Here is a 6404-nt window from a genome sequence, read left to right on the forward strand (position 1 = left end):
CTTCTTCTATTTCCATAATTTTATCTTCTAGTTCCCTATTCTCTCCTCTGCCTCTTCAATCCGAGCCGTGGTTGTCCCATTTTATTTTGCAACTCCTTGATAGCATTTTTTAGCTCCTCCTGGCTGTTCCTTAGTCCCTTCATCTCTGTAGCAAGAGATTCTCTGGTGTCCTTTATATTGTTTTCAAGCCCAGCAATTAATTTTATGACTATTATTCTAAATTCACTTTCTGTTATATTGTTTAAATCATTTTTGATCAGTTCGGTAGCTGTTGTTATTTCCTGGATGTTTTTCTGAGGGGAATTCTTCCGTTTTGTCATTTTGGATAGTCCCTGGAGTGGTGCAGAACTGCGGGGCACTTCCCCTGTGCTGTCTTGAATAACTGGAGTTGGTGGGTGGGGCCACAGTCCGACCTGATGTCTGCCCCCGGCCCACCGCTGGGGCCACAGTTAGACTGGTGTGTGCCTTCTCTTCCCCTCTCCTAGGGGCAGGATTCACTCTGGGGTGGCGTGGCCCAATGGGCTACTTGCAGACTGCCAAGCTTGTGGTGCTGGGCGTCTGGCATATTAGCTGGGTGGATCAGCAAGGTGCACAGGGGCAGGAGGGGTAGGCTCAGCTCGCTTTTCCTTTGGAGATCCGCTTTGGGAGGGGCCCTGTGACACCAGGAGGGAGTCAGACCTGCTGAAGGGATGGATCCGCAGAAGGACAGCTTTGGGTGTTTGCACGATGCAAGCAATTTCCCTGGCAGGAACTGGTTCACTTTGGGATTTTGGCTGGTCTATGGGCGAGGGAGATGGCGCTGGTGAGCGCCTTTTTTCCCCGCCAAGCTGAGCTCTGTCATATGGGGCTCAGCAACTCTCCCTCCTGTTGTCCTCCAGCCCTCTCATTCTCCAAGCAGAGCTGTTAGCTTATAACCTTCTGGATGTCAAGTCCAGGTTGGTGTCCGAACACTCCGTCCGGCCCCTCCGCTTTTGCAAGCCAGACTTGGGGGCTCTGCTTGGCCAGCGGGCTGCCCCTCCACCCCGGCTCCCTCCTGCCAGTCCGTGGAGCGCGCACCGCCTCACCGCCCTTCCTACCCTCTTCCGTGGGCCTCTCGTCTGTGCTTGGTCTGAAGACTCCATTCTGTTAGTCTTCTGGCGGTTTTCTGGGTTATTTAGGTAGGTGTAGGTGGAATCTGTAGTTCCACCTATTTTCTAAGCCCCAGTTCAGATTGCAAAGGGAGTTTAAAATGCCCTCTTTGTCACAACACATGTTAGATGTTAGTATGTCAGAGAGACTCCAGCTGCTCGTGAGAAGGCAGATATATAATCTGTGGGTCAAGAAGCAAGAAATGTTCTAAAATCAACTACAAATTTGCATGCCATATTGGAAGGAGGCACATCCTTTTGGTGAAACTGGTGGATAAATATTGAGTATTTGAAGATCATAAGCAAATAATAAGAAATTTCTACCATTTAGAATTAGAAATTGGAGCAGGAAGGAACTGTTCCAAAAAATCATATGGGATGAGATTAATGGACACACAAAGAGAAACCAAGCTAGACTAAATTTGTCCAATAAAAAAATTAAACCATTATAAAGATTATTAGTTTTCCTTAGTGAGAAACACTTAAGGTTAATATCCAGATTCACTCTCTATCCTTTATGGATGTTGGTATTTGTCCATTTAGAATAAACCATTTTTACTTTTTATTATGAACAGTGAATTGATATTTTAAATACTTTCATTACCCAAATAAAGTTTTATGCTGAAATATCTTTATACTTATAAATCAATGTGTTTACAGTGGGCCGCCTCTACCTGACTATTAAGGACTTGGTTGGTTGGATTGTACAAAATCCGATAAGGACTCTCTTAGAGAATTCTGTCTTAATGAAACTTTATTTTGGTTTTGCTGCAAGTTATACAAAGGTCTGAAAAAGAGAAAGAGAATGCATGTGAGAAAGAGAGACAGGAGTGTATAGAAGACTAATTAGACACAACTTTAATATAGGGCATATGAAGATGATGGGAGTTATGTTGTGTCTAGAGAGATAGGCAGGAACTAGAAAATGTAGGACTTCAGGTCCAATGTTAAATTGTTTGGACTTTATCCTGACACACATGGCAGCCAATTGTATTTAAATATTTAAGGGGAGTGTCACAATTTATTTTGTATGTTTACAAAGATACTCTACAAAATTACGTGGAGGGGGCGCCTGGGTGGCTCAGTTGGTTGAACAACTGACTTCAGCTCAGGTCCTGATCTCACAGTCTGTGAATTTAAGCCCTGTGTTGGTCTCTGTGCTGACAACTCAGAGCCTGGAGACTCTGCTTTGGAATCTGTGTCTCCCTCTCTCTCTGCCCCCTCCCTTGCTCCCTCTCTCTCTCTCTCAAAAATATATAAACATAAAAAAAATTAAAATAAATAAAATAAAAATTATGTGGAGAAATAAACTGGAGAGAGATAATCCTGGGTGGGAAGAAAGCAGTGAATTCCATTTGGGGTATGTTGTATTGAGTTACCTGTGAAACTTACCTAACTTTTCCTTCACCATCCCACAACCTCATAAGTCAGTTGATTGAACCTCTCTGTTCAAACCGAAGTTCTTCCTGGATTCAATAACTCACCTAATGAACTGAAAATTAACTATTAATAATCACAGATTATTAATAACAGATTAAAAATAACAGATATTAAAACAAAATTAGATAAATCAAATAGTCTAGCCTCCTTATTTTACAAATAAGTGTTATTTAACTATAAAACTTTTTATATAAACCTCAGGGTAATCACAAAGAAAAAAACCTGTAGTAGGCTCGCAAAAGATAAAGAGAAAGAAATCAAAGCATGCCACTAAAAATAAGTAAATCAATCAATCAATAAATAAATAAAATCGCAAAGGAAGACAGCAAAATAGAAAGAAAAGAACAAAAAAACTACAAAATAGTCAGAAAACAATGAACAAAAGAGTAATAGTAAATCCTTGCCTATTAGTAATTATTTTAAATGTAAATGGATTGAACTCTCCAAACAAAAGACTTAGAATGACTGAATGAATTTAAAAAAAATCTAAGTTCTGCACACAAGAGACCCAGATTAGCATTAAGGACACACATAGGCTGAAAATGAAGGGATGGAAAAAGATATTCCACGTAATGGTATTCAAAACAGAGCAGGAGTAGCTATACATAAATCAGACAAAATAGACATCAAATAAAAAATTGTCACAAGAGACAAAGTCATATATATACAATGGTAAAGGAGTCAGTTCATCAAAAGGGTACAGCAAATGTAATATCTATCTATCTATCATCTACACACACACCACCGATGTCAAAAACCCTATATATATAAAGCCGATATTAACAGAACTGAAAGGAAAAATAGCAATACATTAATAGCTGGGGACTTCAGTACACCAGTTAATCAATGGATAGATCATCTAGAGATAAAATCAATAAGGAAACAGTAGACTTGAACAACACTGTAGACCAAATGGACATAAAAAAGACATATAGGAAATTTTTTCAACATCAGCAGAATACACTTTTCTCAAATACACAAGGAACATTCTCTAGGACACATCACATGTTAGTCACAAAATAAGCCTTACAAATTTAAGAATATTGAAATGATATCACACACCTTTTCCAACCAAAATGCAATGAAATTAGATATCAATAGCTGAAAGAAAATTGGAAAATTTACAAATGTGTGGAAATTGACAAACATACTCCTGAACACCAGAGTGCCAAAGAAGAAATAAAAAAGGAGAAGTGGGGTGCCTGGCCAACTTAGTTAAGCATCTGACTCTTGATTTTTGCTCAGATCATGATTTCAAGTTTCATGGGATCAAACCATGCATCTGGCTCTCTGCGCTGATGGTGTAAGCCTGCTTGGGATTCTTTCTTAACCCCTCCCCCTCTAAATTAATTAATTAATTAATTAAACAATTTTTTAAAAAGGAGAGAGGGAATAAGAAGGTGGCATCGTAGGAGGACCCCAGGCTTGCCTCGTTCCTTGAACACAGCTAGGTAACTATAAAATCATTCTGAATAGTCAAGAAATCATACTGAGGACTGATAGAACAAACCACACAATAAGAGGGAGAGAAGAGGCCAGTTAGAGGAAGGTAGCAATTGCAGAGATATGGTTTGGAGGAGAAACAGATCACAGGTGCTTCAGAGGGGTGGGACCCCTGGTTGTGGAGAAAGGTGAGAGAGAAAAAGAAAAGTGCACGGGTGATTTCATGAGAACGTACTCAAAGCCAGTGGCTAGGAAAATGAGATGGGATGATTTTCAGGAGTTTTTGCAACCAGTAAGGTTCAAAGACTAGAGTTTTATAGGTCCACAGCATGGCTGGTATAGAGCCATATGGTGTGCTGCCCTACTCCTTGAGAGAAGGCAGGCATGTAACCCAGGGGCAGAAGGCACGTTTTGAGAACTGCTTAAGATGCATGGGGAGAGACTGTTCTCTATTCTTGGAACACATCTGTGAGAGATGGCATTGCGTCTCTGTGGACAAAAGAGCTGGTAGGAACCATATTGTTCCCATGCCCTTCAGCATAGGCACAGAGACACTTATTGAGGGTGGCTATCCTGGACACTGGCTTGCTTTGCTCCAAATCCCATGTCCCTGTGCTCTGACATGACTGACCTTCTGGGTCAAAGCTGCATCAGTCACAGTGAAACGAAACCTTTTCCCAGAGGACTAACACAGGTATTCATTACAGAAGGTCCCCAAAGTTTTTAAAAGTCAGCAGGCCTGACTAGGGTAGAGACCAAGGTGTGCTGTGCTGCTTCAGACAGGCAAGTGAACCAGAGACAGTGTGAAATCAGCAATCTGGAAAATGCCTGTAACACACAGGAGAAATTATTTGCTCCTCTGAAAGTGCTTCCTGAGAGCAATAAGCAGAGTCCCCTCTCCAGGGACAAAGAAGCAGGCTGGTGCAATTTCCCTCTCCTGCCGCTCAGAATAAACCAACTTCAGTAAACAGCACAGTGCCAACATTGGCTGGCTAATCTGCTTACACCGAATCTGGACCCCCTGTGTTCTGCTGGTACTGCTTTTCTCAGGCAGGTATGCCTTAGGATCAGCTCAGCAAGCTCTTCCCCCAGAATACCGAAGACAAAATTAAAAAAAAAAAAACCCACAAGCACTTATGTCTACTATCCATAGCATTCTTCAAAGCTTCAGTTCTAGTGGAAATAGCATTAGGTATCTTCTAACAAGCAGACCAGACCATACATAGTTGAAGCTCGACACACTCTGGCCAAGGTCCAAACACTGCTCACTGAAAGCAAGGAGAAACTCTGCAGCTGACTGACCTGAGGAATAGAGCTGCCAAAACACAGCAGCAGAGCTCATGAAGTACACACCAGAGACACTTCGTGAGCACCAGTCCTGAACATTATATGACCTCTTCTTTATAAAGTCATTACTGTCAGTAACAGGAAACAAACAGGTTTTCCTAACACAGAAAAGAAGACAACGACTTAGACAAAATGCCAAGATGGAGGAATTCATCCCAAAAGAAAGAAAGAGAAAATATCACAGCCAGGGATCTAATAGAAACAGATATAAGTAATATGCCTGATCTAGAATTTAAAGCAACAATCATAAGGATACTAGCTGGACTTCGGGAGAGCATGGACAGCGTCAGAGAGGCCCTTACCATAGAGATAAGAGCTAAGAAACAAACAGGCCAAAATGAAAAATGCAATAACAGATTTGAAAATGACTGGATGGAATTACCACAAGAATGGAAGAAGAGGAATGAATAAGTGATGTAGAAGATGGGATTATGGAAAATAATGAAGCTGAACAAAAGACGGAAAGAAAAATCTTGGATCAATAAAGTAGAATTAGGGAACTCAATGACTCCAAGAAACATAATAGCATTTGCATCATAGGAGTCCCAGGGGAAGAAGACAGAAAAAGGGGGAAGAAAATTTATTTCAAGAAACAATTATAGAAAACTTCCCTAATCTGTGGAAGGAAACAGATATACAGGTCCAGGGACACAGAGAACTCCCATCAAAATCAACAAAAGCTGTGCTTGCTTTAGCAGCACGTATACTAAAATTGGAATGATACAGAGAAGATTAGCATGGCCCCTGTGCAAGAATGACATGCAAATTCGTGAAGCATTCCATATTTGTAGCAAGATGTCTGAAACAGAATTTAGAATCATGGTAATAAGAATACTAGCTTGAGTCGAAAATAGATTAGAATCCCTTTCTGCACAGATAAAATAAGTAAAAAATAGCCAGAATGAAATTAAAAATCCTATAACTGAGCTGCAATCACGGATGGATGCAGTGGCGTCAAGGATGGACAAGGCAGAACAGAGAATCAGCGATGTAGAGGACAAACTTATAGAGAATAACGAAGAAGAAAAAAAGAGGGAGATTAAGGAA

The 6404-nt window shown here is 40.7% G+C and overlaps 1 non-coding gene across 1 annotated transcript; it reads left to right on the forward strand.

Annotated features, from left to right (window-relative positions):
• Nucleotides 1-6039: 6039 nt before the first annotated feature.
• On the forward strand, nucleotides 6040-6146 carry LOC145714825 (U6 spliceosomal RNA). Its single transcript, XR_014137016.1, has one exon. It is a non-coding gene; the product is annotated as a U6 spliceosomal RNA (small nuclear RNA).
• The last annotated feature ends 258 nt before the right edge of the window (nucleotides 6147-6404 follow it).

Source organism: Panthera onca, chromosome X, assembly GCF_046562875.1.
Source record: "Panthera onca isolate mPanOnc1 chromosome X, mPanOnc1 haplotype 2, whole genome shotgun sequence".
NCBI classification, from domain to species: Eukaryota; Metazoa; Chordata; class Mammalia; order Carnivora; family Felidae; genus Panthera; species Panthera onca.